Genomic DNA, 13213 nt, shown 5'->3' with positions numbered 1-13213 from the left:
ACAATTAGTACATATTAGGAAGCCGGAAGCCAATACGTCAAACTGTAGTCAGCTGCTTCGTCTTCATCAAAACTGGGGAGTGGCTACCCAAGAACAGGTGTGGCAAATTTGGCTGATTTGGTCTAATGGGCAGGAAGGCAGAGTTAACCCATTGATGGATTCTCCATCTCCATGCTGAGAAAAGGTAAGACAACGTCCCTTCCCTGACTATGAACTGATTTTGGACAGTGTACAATAAAATAAAACAAAAATATAATATAATAAAATTGTTAAAAACAAAAGACAAAGAGAGAAGAACAACAACATATGATGAGTCTAGATAACGATGCCCACATCCCTCGTAGAACATCCAAGTCTTCAGTGCTTTGTGAAATGCTATTAGGGTATAAGCAACATGCATTTCAGAGAAACCTCTTTCAAGAGAGCAGGCACCACAAGAGCAAAAAAACACTTCTGAGTCCTGATAGATGACATTATTTAACTGAAGGAACTCAGAATGTACCAACCTTAGTTCATATCAGCTGGACAAATACTATGAGAGATAAATGGTCTCTATGCCATTTTGTTTATTATATATACATTGCTACAAGCTATTTCTATAAATTAAATACCTTGAAACCAGTGGTGGGATTCAGCCAGTTCGCACCACTTCGGCAGAACCGGTAGCTAATTTTTTGTTGCCTAGGCCCAGAATGGACTTCCTGAAGTGGCATCCACATAGAGAACCGGTTGTTCACATATTTGAATTCCACCATTGCTTTAAACAGAATTAGTAGATATCTGGAAAAATAGAAATTCCCTTACATGTTTGTTCTCAAAGTATGGTCAGGGGTCCTTGGGTATCTCTAAGGTCTTTTCATTAGGTCTGTGATGTCAAATAAATATTTTAAAATGTCTCAGTTTTAATTTATAATATAATAGTAATTCAAAGATATAACCCACATGAACCAAAGGAGTTCTTAGACCAAAATGTTTGAGAATCGCTGCTCTACAAGAGAAATCAATAAGCCATCTACTTCTGGATGATCTGGAAACCAGACTTTTCATTGTAGAAAATCTCTTCTCTGGTTTGAAAAAATAAAGTTTTATCTAGGTGTCATCTGAGTCAGCTGTCTGGTGAAGAAATGCTTGACTGAGACAGAACCCATCATGAAGAAGCATTCATCATGACTAAGAATTTTCTAAAGGTCTTTCAGCTGAATCTTGAATGGGCATCAGATATCTCATGTTTAAAAAACTTCAGTTCTACTAAGCAAGATGTTTGAACAATGGAGCTTTTTCATCTGCATCCATCCAAACATATATTGGCAACTTTTTTTTCTGCTACATTTCATGTCTTTGTCTTGTTCCCAGAAAATGGATCAGACTTATTAAAAGTTATCCTTAATGGTACAGGTATTCAAGCACTTCTTTTTAACATGTGCTATAATTTTGTTCATGAATAACCTTAGGTTGTATAAAATCTCTGTGGCTTTGTCACTCATTACTTTGGATAGAACCAGCTGATTGGCATTGAGAGAGAACTGAAACAGCATAAAGAAGGCAGCAATAGGGACAGCGGGTCTTAAAAGGTGCTATTTTAGTTTTCTGCCATCTTAAGAGCCAGGGTGGCACAGTGGTTAGAATGCAGTACTGCAGGCTGCCGACTGCCGGCTGCCAGCACTTCAGCAGTTCTCATTGGCTCAAGGTTGACTCAGCCTTCCATCCTTCCAAAATCAGTCAGATGAGGAACCAGATTGTTGGGGACAATTTTCTGACTCTGTAAACTGCTTAGAGAGGGCTGTAAAGCCCTGTAAAGTGGTATATAAGTCTAAGTGCTACTGCTGTTGCTGTTAAGGATAGGTGGGCAATACTTAAATTTAGTACTTTATTTACCAAATCACACATTGTTGTCTAGCCTCTTTTACCACTGGCTTGCTTCCTTCTGGAAAAAAAATATTTTCATTTTGTCTTGACTCTCTTATTAGTCACTGGGTTCTGATTCATTATGCCTCTCAAAAGAGGTCATCATTTTTATTTTTATTTTTTTTAAAAAAGGTTTGGTGCAACTTTACTTGAAAGCTTGACATAATCTTGTTCTTCCACAAATAATCTCAATGCAATGTAGACATGTTTCTGAGTTACTTACCATCTTAGCAGTTTCATTTATTTTTAATTATTCTTCATCTAATTGATACGGCTGCCTTTTGGGTGGTGAACAAAACAAAAACAAAAAAAATCATTAAAGGAAAAGCCAACGAAACTGCATCAAAGCTCAGTAAAACCACAAAGTTACTATAGATATACACCCATGCTAACGCTCCCATCTCAATTGCAAGGGAAACCTTGATGGGGTAAAACCTGCTTAGCTTAGCAGTAGAAGTGCTTTTGACCTCTGGCAGTAAGATAATTATTACCTCTGTTTTACACATTCAACTATCAAAAGACCATTCACTGAATAATGCCGACATTTATGGATTTCCCAGGCTTATATCTAACATACAACAGTCAACAAACCAAATACAAATAAAATAACCTCGTTTCATAATTCAAAAGCAAGAATTACTTTTCATGTCAAATTGAAATGCTTTCTGGTATTCATAAAGATGAGGGAGGGGGAGAATAAAAACAATTTTCTGCCAGTGTTCTATTATGAAAATAAATTAGGTTATTAAACAATCACCTATCTTTTAATTCCCCTTTATGGATTACTGCCTTGTTGTGGCGAAGGGGCTTGTGTAACTCAATGAAGCTATAAGCTATGCCGTGCAGGGCCACCCAAGACGGACAGGTCATAGCAGAGAGTTCTGACAAAATGTGATCCACTGGAGAAGGAAATGGCAAACCACTCCAGTATCTTTGCCATGAAAACCCCATGGACAGTACTAAAAGGCAAAAAGATATGACGCTGGAAGATGAGCCCCTCAGGTCGGAAGGTGTCCAATATGCTACTGGGGAAGAGCAGAGGGCTACTACTAATAGCGCCAGAAAGAATGAAGCGACTGGGCCAAAGTCGAAAGGACGCTCAGCTGTGGATATATCTGGTGGTGAAAGGAAAGTCCAATGCTGTAAAGATTTTTTCTCCATAGGAACCTGGAATGTAAGATCCATGAATCAAGGCAAGCTAGACGCAGTCAAAAAAGAGATGACAAGACTGAACATCGACATCTTTGGAATCAGCGAACTAAAATGGACAGGAATGGGTGAATTTAACTCAGATGACCATCAGGTATACTACTGTGGGCAAGAATCCCTCAGAAGAAATGGAGTAGCCTTCATAGTCAATAAAAGAATAGGAAAAGCAATACTGGGATACAATCCCCAAAATGACAGAATGATCTCAATTCGAATCCAAGGCAAACCATTCAATATCACAATAATCCAAATCTATGCCCCAACCACTGGTGCTGAAGAGGATGAAATTGACCGGTTCTATGAAGCCCTACAGCACCTTATAGAATTAACACCAAAAAATGATGTCCTTATCATCATGGGGGATTGGAATGCTAAGGTAGGAAGCCAAAAGATAACCGGAATAACAGGCAAGTTTGGCCTTGGAGTACAAAATGAAGCAGGGCACAGGCTAATAGAATTTTGTCAAGAGAATACAATGGTCATAACAAACACTCTTTTCCAACAACCCAAGAGACGGCTCTACACATGGACATCACCAGATGGTCAACATAGAAATCAGATTGACTATGTGCTCTGCAGCCAAAGATGGAGAAGCTCTATACAGTCAGTAAAAACAAGACCAGGAGCTGACTGTGGCTCAGATCATGAGCTTCTTGTTGCAAAATTTAGGCTTAAATTGAAAAAAGTAGGGAAAAGCACTAGGCCACTCAGGTATGAACTAAATCATATTCCTGATGAATATACAGTAGAGTGACAAATAGATTTAAGGAATTAGATCTGATAGACAGAGTGCCTGAAGAACTATGGATGGAAGTTCGCAACATTGTACAAGAGGTAGCAACTAAAACCATCCCAAAGAAAAAGAAATGCAAGAAAGCAAAATGGCTGTCTGAGGAAGCTTTGCAAATAGCTGAGGAAAGAAGGGAAGCGAAAGGCAAAGGAGAAAGAGAAAGATACACCCAATTGAATGCAGAATTCCAGAGAGTAGCTAGAAGAGATAAGAATGCCTTCTTAAATGAACAGTGCAAAGAAATAGAAGAAAACAACAGAATAGGGAGGACCAGAGATCTCTTCAAGAAAATTGGAGATATGAAGGGAACGTTTCATGCAAAGATGGGCATGATAAAGGACCAAAATGGCAGAGACCTAACAGAGGCAGAAGAGATTAAGAAGAGATGGCAAAACTACACAGAAGAACTATACAAGAATGAGCTTAACATCCCAGATAACCACAATGAGATGGTCACTGACCTCGACCCAGACATCCTAGAATGTGAAGTGAAATGGGCCTTAGAAAATCTGAGCAACAACAAAGCTAGTGGAGGTGACAGTATTCCAGCTGAGCTATTCAAAATCTTAAAAGACGATGCAGTAAAGTGCTACACTCAATTTGCCAGCAAATTTGGAAAACTCAACAGTGGCCACAGGATTGGAAAAGGTCAGTTTACATTCCAATTCCAAAGAAAGGCAATGCCAAAGAATGTTCAAACTATCGCACCATTGCACTCATTTCACATGCTAGTAAAGTTATGCTTAAAATCCTACAAGCTAGACTCCAGCAGTATGTAGATCGAGAACTACCAGAAGTACAGGCAGGATTTCGAAGAGGCAGAGGAACTAGAGATCAAATTGCCAACATATGCTGGATCATGGAGAAAGCTAGGGAGTTCCAGAAAAACATCTACTTCTGCTTCATTGACTATGCAAAAGCCTTTGATTGTGTGGATCACAACAAATTGTGGCAAGTTCTTAAAGAGATGGGAGTACCAGACCATCTCATTTGTCTCTTGAGAAACCTATATGCGGGTCAAGAAGCAACAGTGAGAACTGAACACGGAACCACTGATTGGTTCAAAATTGGAAAAGGAGTCCGGCAAGGCTGTATACTGTCGCCCTGCCTATTTAACTTATATGCAGAGCACATCATGAGAAAGGCAGGGCTAGATGAATCAAAAGTTGGAATTAAGATTGCCGGGAGAAATATCAACAACCTAAGATATGCAGATGATACCACTCTAATGGCAGAAAGTGAAGAGGAACTAAAGAGCCTCTTGATGCGGGTGAAGAGGAGAGTGCAAAAGTAGGCTTGAAACTCAACATTAAGAAAACCAAAATCATGGCATCCAGCCCTCTCAATTCCTGGCAAATAGATGGGGAAGAAATGGAGGTAGTGACAGATTTTATTTTTCTGGGCTCCAAGATCACCTCAGATGGGGACTGCAGCCAAGAAATTAAAAGACGCTTGCTCCTGGGGAGGAAAGCTATGGCAAATCTAGACAGCATACTAAAAAGCAGAGACATCACCCTGCCAACAAAAGTGCGTATAGTCCAGGCCATGGTTTTCCCAGTTGCAATGTATGGCTGTGAAAGTTGGACCATAAGAAAGGCTGAGCGCAAAAGAATTGAGGCCTTTGAACTATGGTGCTGGAGAAGACTCCTGCGAGTCCCTTGGACTGCAAGGCGTTCAAACCGGTCAGTCCTAGAAGAGATCAACCCCGACTGCTCTTTAGAAGGCCAGATCCTGAAGTTGAAACTCAAATACTTTGGCCACCTGATGAGAAGGAAGGACTCACTGGAGAAGGGCCTAATGCTGGGAAAGATTGAGGGCAATAGAAGAAGGGGACGACAGAGAATGAGATGGCTGGATGGAGTCACTGGAGCAGTAGGTGTGAACTTAAATGGACTCCAGAAGATGGTAGCGGACAGGAAGACCTGGAGGAACATTGTCCATGGGGTCGCGATAGGTCGGACACGACTTCGCAATTAACAACAACAATCTTTTAATAGTAAGAAAAAAATACAGTGCAACTTACTACTGTCTGTAGTTTCACAACATCAGTTGGAATTAAGAAATTTTCCTAAAGCATTGTATTCAGATAGTAAGAAATGAGTGTGATCATTTTATGGCTATTTACTGTATAACATCTCTCCTTTTTTTTAGTTGCTGTTATTATGCCAAAATTCTGCCACATTATAACAACACATTAGTCCACAGCATACAGTTCAAAGAAAAAAACCACCAGTTTCTTATCTCACTTTAGCCGGTTACCCTCGCTGAGCTTCTGAAGTGAAGTCCAATACTGTAAACCAGGAGTCTGTAACCTTGACATCTTTAAGACTTGTGGACTTCAGCTATGCTGGTTGAGGAATTCTGGGAGCTGAAGCCTACAAGTCTCAAAGTTGTCAAGGTTGCAGATTCCTACTGTAAGCCATTAAATCAAAATGTGAGAATTTTGAGGTTCTAGAACAGAGACTTCTAGAGCAGGGGTGTCAAATTGCCGGCCCAAGGGCCAGATGCATCATGGCAAAACCGCGCCCACTCCATTGCGAGCAATAGGAAAAAAGTCATATGTTGTGACACATTATGTGACATTGTAAGTTGGACACTCCTGTTCTAGAGCTACCATTAAAATGAATTGGCAAAGAAAATCAATCCATGGTTTGCTTACTGAATAACCTTATAATTGTCTACATTCTTGCAACATGCAAAAGCCATAAGCTGTTTGTACAAACTCTAGTTCAGACAATCCTCTAAGCCATGCAAACCTACAGTAGAGCTTGACAGAGTCAGAACAATCTGCGCTCTTTGAAAGGTCTATAAGGGCTGTAGATGTAAAGTTATATATTTTCAGCATTTTCCCATATATTTTAAGGGGGATTGAGATGTTAATGTCTAACACTGAACCTTGTTGCTAAAAGTCACTAATCCCAAAACTGAATTCAAGTGGCATGATCTGTGAATGTTGTTTGGATCACAAAAACGAGACTGAGGGTTGCATGTAGCAACTGGGGGAGGAGGCTTTCCGTGGAACCAAATTATGACATATTGTATACTGTACATTGTATCATGACACAAGTGACACAGCTTATATTTTTGCATCAGATGTTGTAATACAAGTATTAAGTACTTTGTGTGTCCATCACATAGTGATGGCATGACAAACCTGGTGTCCTTTGTTGTCATTCTAGCTTATTATGACTATTACTGCCTTTATATCCCTTTAACTGATGATGCACTGTACCTTGGGACCTCTGTGTGCTGTGCTTTATTAATAAGCTAGGGCGGTTTCTTGTTCCATTCTGCCTTGTTCTCTTTGTATTCTGATTGATATGCTGGAACTTTTAGATACTGTGGTGGAAGGAGAGAGAAAATATCATGTCCTACAGCACCTTAAAAATAGCTGAAGAGGGTAATTGGCTGCATTAGCAGACCAGAAGAATGTTGGCATAGCTGATTGTTTTCAGACTTCTATATTAAAAGGAATAACATAGTAAACTTCTGTGAATTAATCAATTGATTCATTATGCCAACTTTTCCCAGCTTGACACTCTCCAGATGGGAGGGTAATTTACAGTTTTTCTCTGCACTGGCTTTTCTAAACATGTGGAGGATATTGGGTTGGTGAAGAATGCATGATGAGACATTTAATGTTGCAGATGACTGAATGTAATTTGTTTGCCATAATAGAGCAATAATTAAATACAGCATTGGCTGGAGAAATATTCCATTATTCATAAAAAATTTCATCTTTCACACTAGTAGTGAAAAATGTCCCCCTTAGACCTCACTCTGAAATTTACCTGCAAATGACTAAGCTTGTGTAACTGAGAACAGTGATTTGTAAATTCTGACCAAGCTGTAGGAATTTCAGGATGATTCTTTGTTTGTAACTTCTACAACTTGCAACTGTACAGCCTTGCTTGTGTCATATATTTTGGACCTGGTACATACCATCAGATAAGGAAAAAGCTAAAGAAACCAGAAGGAGAAGTGGGAACATGGGAGCCACGGGAAGTGAAACTGAACCACTGTTTTCATCTTGACATTGATAAGGTATTGCATGAAGCAAACTTCTTCAAGTAGTTCATCTTTTTTTCAGAATAACAGAGTTGGAAGTGACCTAGAAGGACTTCTAATCCAACTCCCTGCTGAAGCAGGAAATCCTATACCATTTCAGACAAATGGTTGTCCAATCTCTTCTTAAAATCCTCCGGTGTTGGAGCACTACAGCTTCTGGATGCAAATTATTTCACTGATTACTTGTTCTAACTGTCAGGAATTTTTTCCTTAGTTCTAGGCTGGATCTCTCCTTGATTAGTTTCCATCCATTGCTTCTTGTCCTGCCATTAGGTGTTTTGCAGATTAGGTTGACCCTCTTTTCCTTGTGGCGGTATATATCTTTTCTGTCTTTTAGAGTTTTGTTCATGCACACACAAACACATACAAACACATAAATTGCCTTAGGACTGGGGAAAATTCTTTAGTATGGTGGTAAATAATCTTTTTTCAGTTACGGCCAACTAACTGAACCAACCCCCGGGCTGCAGCCCACTACTTGTGTTAATGCAATTGTGTGTGCTCTTCTGCATGCCTATATCCACAAGGACCCATCCCCTCTCCTTCCCTGCCAGAAATGTTGAGGACCACTGAATTAGGGATACATTTCTAAATTATTTCTGGGGGGGGGGAGGTAATCTGTGTTGGCAACTTGGTGAAGATTTTTGGAATTTTCTGAGACACAAAAATGGGAATTTTTCTGCCTTGGCTAATCATTATTATAGGATCTGGATAGACATTTTCCAGAATAAAAATAAAAATATCATTTTGGCAACATTTCTTCAAAAATAATACTGCCTGAATTTTGAAAGTTCAGACATAACATTCACATTTTTTATCCTCAGAGGTAAGCATTTTCTGTGCTAGTTGCAACAAGAATCAACCATTGTATATTAATATCTGAATTAGCAGCTACCATGTAACTGTTAAAAAACATCCCTTTTCTAAACTGGGCATCGTGCCTTTGTGCATTAGCAAGGCTCAAGAGCAGAAGGTGACAAGCTTTCACAGAGAATCATGCTGTTATAATAACACTCTCCCTATGCTATTGCTTCTGGCATTGGAAGGCACCATGAATTTGAAAATTGCTGTCATAAACAGTCTATGTTGCTAATATTATTTCTTTAACCCCTTTGAAAGTTGCTTCCTTGGCAAATTCCCATCACAACATAAAATTTTCTTGTAATCTGATTCTAAGGATGTTGAAATGATAACCAGTAGCTTTTGCTCCTAAAACTGTGAAAAATGTGATATGTATCGCAAAAGCTTGACCTTATTCCTAGGAAAATAATTGCCTAAAATAATAATAATAATAATAATAATAATAATAATAATAATAATAATAATAGTAGTAGTAGTAGTAGTAGTAGTAGTAGTAGTAGTAGTAGTAGTAGAAATTATCTTCTGCTTAACAATTAGTACATATTGGTGCCAGTTGTTTCCCTTGCCACTAAAAAGTCCCTTTAGCTGCTTTACCAATAGTTTCAACTGTACTTCCTACTTTCAACAGCCTATGATATTGCAGCAGAAAAAAACAACAACCCCTGGTTAACAGATAATTCAATTTCTCTTGTTGCCCTGCCCAAAATCTTAGGAGAGCAGGAAGTTCAGACATAGTTTTATGTCTGAGTTCTGTCATTAAGAAAGTCAGTTTGGCGCAGTGGTGGAAGCATCAGATTAGAAACACGAGAGCAGTTCTAGTCCTGCCTTAGGCACAAAGCCAACTGGCTAACCTTGGACCAGTCACTTTCTCCCAGTCCCAGGAAGGAGGCAATGGCAAGACATTTTCCAAAAATCTTGTCAAGAAAACTGTAGGGAATTGTTCAGGCAGTCAGTAGGCATCATAAACTGACTCTGAGGCATAAAACAAAATAAGACCTCATCCTTAAGGGAGGACAATATTCAGATATAAAACTGTATCAAATTTTCCTCCTTTTTAAAAGCAGCAGAAGGAATGTCAGGGATTGGTTTATTGTTGATGTGTGAGAAGACTGCCAGTGAGGCTGGCACTTAGCAATAGCCTTTAGACTTATCTACCTCTTCACAGTACTTTACAACCCTTTCTAAGCGGTTTACAGAGTCAGCATATTTCCCCCAACAATTTATATCCTCATTTCACCAACCTTGGAAGTCAGCCTTGAGCCAGTCAGCAGAGTTAGCCTGCAATTATAGACTGTCTTTAAACCTAGTGGCACATTATACTCTAGCTAATAATGCACACACACCCTAAAATAGAAGTAGAACTTGAGCTCTTGCAATCCTTCAAACTTTTTCTTATAAAATTATAAAGAAGATTTAAATAAAAAAAATATTGAGCCTATTAGAAAAGCTAGATGGCAGCACCTACTGATTTTTAATTATTTTTTTTAAAAGACAAGTAGAGTTGGTTAGTACTTTGATGGGGGGAGTTCCAGGAAATCCTCAACTAGAGAAGTTGTTGACACAAAACTTAGACATGGTTACGACAAGTTTAGGACCTTGCTGAGCTTGCTGTTGTATAATGTGTGAAATGACTCTGATGCTGATTGTGATCATTTTCCTACTGCATAGCTGGTGACAGTCAACGTTGATATAGAGCCGAGGTGGCGCAGCAGTTAGAGTGCAGTACTGCAGGCCACTTTAGCTGACTGTGTTCAGCAGGTCAGCGGTTCAAATCTCACCGGCTCAAGGTTGACTCAGCCTTCCATCCTTCCGAGGTAGGTAAAATGAGGACCCAGATTGTTGGGGGTAATGTAAATATATATATATACATTGCTTACTGGTGTACACCGCTTAGAGAGTGCTTGCACTTAAAGCGGTATATAAGTCTCATAAATAAATAAATAAATAAATAAATATCTTACTGTGTGAAATAAAAAACTTTAAGCAATTTTCTACATCGTGTGCTATACTATGTAGCAGACTTGTCAAACTCGCGATGTCACATGACATTGCACAACGTATCGGGACAGTTTTACCATTGCTGGCAATGGGCTGGGCGTGGTTTTTGCGTGATGTGTCCGGCCTGTGGGCCTGCAGTTTGACACCCCTGCTATATAGCCTTGTATATTTAAAAAGGCCACAACAATAACTATTTTGAGACTATTATAACATTGAACTATGTACATAATGCATGCTTTTTCATGCGAGAGAGAATGGGTGATAGATCATTTTTAAACAAAATGTATATTTTAACAAATGAAGGTGACCCAGACACAAAGTAAAAGCTGCTTTTGTCTTTGTATGCTGACTAGATATATGAATATATATATGAATATATATTGGATATATGAAACAGGAAAGATACCAAATGATTGGCTAAAATCAATCTTGTGACAATCCCCCCAAAAATAAATGAAAAGAAGTGTACTGAATACAGAACAATAAGCTTAATGAGTCATGCCCTGAAAATATTCCTGAGAATAATTCACACAAGAATATACAACAAAATTGAAGAGCGTCTAGGTAACACACATTTTAGTTTCAGAAACAATCTTGGTACACGAGATGCACTATTCAGCATTCAAGTTCTTGTACAGTGTTGTAGAGATGTCAATCCCACAGTGTTTACATATGTTTCATTGATTTTGAAAAAGCTTTTGATAAAATAAGACACAGCAAACTATTAGAAATCCTGAAACAAGGGGGACTAGATGACAAAGACATCCAAATCATAAAGAATCTGTATTGGCATTAGGTAGAAAATGTGAGACTAGGCCAAAAATACTCAGCTGATGCAGAAATAAGAAGAGGGGTCAGACAGGGATGTATTCTATCTCCACTGTTGTTCAACATTTACTCTGAGTCAATCTTCAATCAGGCACTGGAGAACATCGATGCTGGTATCAAAGTAAATGGTGTTTGGATCAACAAATTAAGATATGCTGACAATACAGTTCTGCTTGCCAGTAAGCATGAAGACCTTCAGCTCCTCATCAACAGAGTCACAGAAATATCTGAGAAATATGGCTTAAAGCTTAACACCTCAAAACCAAGATAATGGTCATCAGCAAACAACCCGTTAATTTACCACCAATAAATTCAGAAGGAATATCACTTGAAAAAGTTGAAAGGATCATGCACCTCTGTTCTAATTTACATGAAAGCTGGGACATGACCACTGAAGTAAAGACAAGGATAGAGAAAGCTCGAACAGCATTCTTCAAAATGAAAAGGCTCTTCTGCAGTCACGACATAAGCCTAAGACTGAAAATCAGGCTTGACAGATGTTATATTTTTTTCTATCCTGCTCTATGGAGTAGAGAGTTAGTCTCTAACAGAAGGCCACCTGAAGAGACTAGAAGCATTTGAAATGTGGATTTACAGGCGGCTGTTATGTATAAGCTCGGTTGACAAGATCAGAAATGAGGAGGTTATAAGCCGCCTGGGAAAGCCAAGGGAAATGTTCTATCCCAGCCTATAGCCATCCTTGTTAAAGACACAAGGACCAAACCCCTGTTGATAAAATAGGCTGGAGACTTTAAAACAAAACAAACCCCTTTTAATATGGGTGACAAACCTGCCAAATAGTCCAAAACACAAACAGCAAAACTCAATCCAAAATGAAGGAAATAGTCTACAGGAAACACGATGCAAACAGAAGAGTAGTCACAAGCAAGACGAACAGACCAGGATCCAAAGAAGTACTTTGCAAATGGTTGCCTTCAGTAACCAGCACCACCCACACCTCCTCCTTTTATACAGCAGTCCCAAGGCGTTGCCTCTCAGTGCCTTCTCCTTTTACCCTGGAGTTGCTGTATTGACTGCTGCTGATTTACTCTCGCTAATTGACGACGTGTGCGTGCATCAATTAGCATGTCCATCAGGTGTGAGTCCTCCGAGTCTGACTCATTCTCCTCACACAGCTGAGCTTCATCAGGAACACGACTGAAGGGCCCAGGCTCTGCATCATACCGTGAATCCTGTAATTCATCAGAGCCTCCCTTTGCCCCTGATGGCCCTTCAAATGCCTCCTCCGCCGCCTCCTCAGATTCCTCAGCTGTTGGGAGCACAGGCTGGCACAGAATCACAACAGGAAATCATCAAAACAATTAAAAATCGAAAACTAGAATATTTTGGACATGTGATGCGACACCCAGCAAAATACGGCATACTCCATTTAATCCTCCAGGGAAAGATTGAAGGCAAAAGAGGTCCAGGCAGAAGAAGAACATCATGGCTTCAAAATCTGAGGGACTGGTTTGGACAAAACTCAGCAGCACTTTTTCATGCGGCTGCTGATAAAAACAGGATCGCCAACATGATCGCCAATGTCCAATAATG

General features: G+C 39.4%; 1 protein-coding gene across 8 annotated transcripts in view; it reads left to right on the top strand.

The window, feature by feature from the left end:
* The window catches only part of FLRT2 (fibronectin leucine rich transmembrane protein 2), a 111086-nt gene that overhangs the window by 51185 nt on the left and 46688 nt on the right, over positions 1-13213 (top strand). The window contains exon 2 of one of the 8 annotated variants that reach the window (XR_005557703.1): positions 10502-10630. The exons of 6 other annotated variants lie outside the window; for them this stretch is intronic. The gene's annotated coding sequence lies outside the window, so the exon portion shown is untranslated. Of the gene's footprint in view, positions 1-10501; positions 10631-13213 lie in introns of those variants that run through there. One more of the 8 variants, XR_005557704.1, reaches the window with a different exon arrangement.

The sequence above is a fragment of the Crotalus tigris genome, unplaced genomic scaffold, assembly GCF_016545835.1.
Source record: "Crotalus tigris isolate CLP2741 ecotype Arizona unplaced genomic scaffold, ASM1654583v1 scf7180000018371.15429387391:27106975, whole genome shotgun sequence".
Taxonomy (NCBI): domain Eukaryota; kingdom Metazoa; phylum Chordata; class Lepidosauria; order Squamata; family Viperidae; genus Crotalus; species Crotalus tigris.
Note: the sequence above shows the minus strand (reverse complement) of the source record. Positions and strands in the feature narration are given on the sequence as shown.